Raw genomic sequence first — 2,785 nt, forward strand, 5'->3', positions numbered from 1 at the left:
CCGGGGAGGCGCTCGGAGCCTGGACAGGGGTCGGCGCAGGGAGGTGGGCGGCTCAACGCAGGAGCGCCCCCTACTGGCCCGCCACACCCCCTACCATACACACCCCCACACCCCCACACAATATGAGTGAGACTGTATTGTTGAGTTATGATGCCTTTATATACTGCATGCACACGTGCACACATCATGAAAAATACTTTTTGTAATAAAATTAAAATCTGTGTTAGTAGGTGTTTGACTTTCAGTGTGTGAAAACACCCTTGCTTTTTCTTCTGTTTCCAAGGTAATACCCACCCCCCAAAAGGAGTATTTCTGGGGGAAAGGGGAGGGATGTCTGGTGGCAAAGGTCAGGGGGCAGGACTTCGGGACCCTAGGTGGTGACCAGGGGGGCGGGGCACCTGTCAAGGAGCAGCCTACACATGCAGCCCTCCACAGCTCACCAAAACTCATTAACTCCTTAAACTCTGCTGGTGTGCTGCGCAGAAAGTCATCTCCCGATCTGTAAGTGTGTTGGAGATTCTTTCTCTTTAGGTGCAGCACTTGCACTTATCTTCGTTAAACTGCATCCTATTCTGTTCTGCCCCCTTTACCAACCTGTCCAAATCCACCTGAATCCATTCCCTGCCCAACAGTGTATTTACTTTGCCCCATAATTTGATGTCGTCCACAAATTTGGACAGAGCGCTCTCCACACCCTCATCCAAGTCACTGACGAAGATACTGAACACCAAAGACCCAAGGACTGAGCCTTGGAGGCCTCCACTACTCACATCTTTCCGGGCTGATACCGACCCATCCACCACTACCCTCTGGGTGTGTCCCATAAGCCAATTCACCACCCACCTGATTGTGTAATCATCTATATCACAGCTGCTTAGTTTATTTATAAGAATGGGATGAGACACCGTGTCGAAGGCCCTTTTAAAATCCAAGTAAATCACATCTACTTTGATTTCTTTGTCTAGGCATTTTGTGACCTGGTCATAAAAAGAAACAAGATTAGCCAGGCAGAATCTACCTGCTATGAATCCATGTTGGTTACTCTTCAGCATTATTTTTCCTCCTGGACTCCCCTAAATGTGGTCCTTGATACTTTTTTCAAAGGTTTTTCTAAGGATAGAGGTGAGGCTAACCAGCCTATAGTTACCTGGATCCTTCTTTCTCCCTTTCCTGAAAATAGGGACCACATTGGCCTTTTCCAGCCCTCTGGGACCTGACCTGAGCACCATGACTGCTCAAACAGCTGTGCCAGTGGTTCCGCTATGACACTGGCCAGTTCCTTCAGCAACCGTGGATGAAGATCATCTGGGCCTACTGACGTGAACATGTCCAGCCCCTCCAAGCGTCCCTTACCTAGGTCAGTGCTAACTGTTGGTGGACTGGTGTCCCTTTTGTGCCTGTCTATAGTCCAAATGGGAAATATGCCCTTATCCATGTTCAAGATGGCATGCCCCCCTCCCTCCCACACACAACCCCCGAAGACAAGTACTTCCAGATCGAGGGGAGGGGGTTAGGAGAGGGGCGCCAGGTCCCAAGATGGCAGCTGGAGGGCAGGAGGAATTTGTCAAGGGGCAGGGCTGCCCTTGCAGCCCTTGACATCTCACCAAAACTCATGAAGTGGCCCTCCACCCAAAATAATTGCCCATACCAAAATAATTTCTCACCCCTGTTCTATGGGATACCAGGGGGTTTAGTGGAAAGAATGAGAGGTGGGCAGGTGCCCAAGCACAAAGCCTTGGCCGTTCCACATGCCAGGATTTTAGGCCACCTTGGAGGTGTTCAATAATAAATATAACTTGCAGCAAGCAGGTCCAGAAAACCTAAGAAAACACCAGAATAATCATAAACGTGTCCGTAAATAAGACCGTCTCACTCTGGTGGGACACATGAATAAGGAGAGATCATGAAGGGAGCAGACTGACATTTTAAGACAGACTAAAAGCACAGAGATTTAAATGGCTGGATGATGACCCAGCATATCCTCCTGCTATTGCAGGTACAGAAGACTTGGTGACTGGATGGTGAAATGGAGCACCTGGGGTCAGGCTGGAGAAAAAGCATCTCAGAGACATGTCTCCGGGAGTGTCCTGTTTTCCAGAGGTACAAACTAGAGTAAGATGCATCCTTGAGATACAGGTGGAGTTATGGCCTGCGACACAAGAGATGGTGTTGTGGGGTGTGTTCCCCCATAGTGGAACAGTGTGTGCAAGGATAGGACAGGAACTGATCATTCATTGTAAAGATGTGCTTTGGAAATGCAGAGATGTGCTTGTGCATAGACATGTTGGACTCTTGATGAAAGACATTCCAGAGATGGGGCTGAATACATGAAAGCGGTTCTCTGTAAGGAAAGAGGAAGAACCAGGAGAGGGAAGAGCTAGAAGTAGTAGCAGAGGGCTGTGGGCAGGTTTGTTGCCCCAAGTGTTGTAGAAAATATGGAATCGACCACAGATCCCTAGACAAGCAGGGCTGGAAGGGATCTCCAGAGGTCACCTAGTGCAAGCCCCTGCTTGAGGCTGGGTCGTCCCTATGCAAGCCATCCTATTCAATCCATAATCTAACTGCTACATAAGATGACCACCAACCCTGACACAACACAGACCTAACACCCGAACCTGCCACAGATACAGCAGGGACCAGACTCAAGGCATTTTTTTCTTGTGTAGTGTTGGCTGGTGTGGTTTTGCGGTGTTATTTTGTTTTGTCTTGCTTTTTGTTTCATAGTTTCATAGTAGCTCGGGTCCGGAGGGACCTGAAAAGATCAACCATCCTGACCCCCCGCCAC

The sequence above is a fragment of the Alligator sinensis genome, unplaced genomic scaffold (genome assembly GCF_000455745.1).
Source record: "Alligator sinensis unplaced genomic scaffold, ASM45574v1 scaffold657_1, whole genome shotgun sequence".
Classification (NCBI taxonomy): Eukaryota; Metazoa; Chordata; order Crocodylia; family Alligatoridae; genus Alligator; species Alligator sinensis.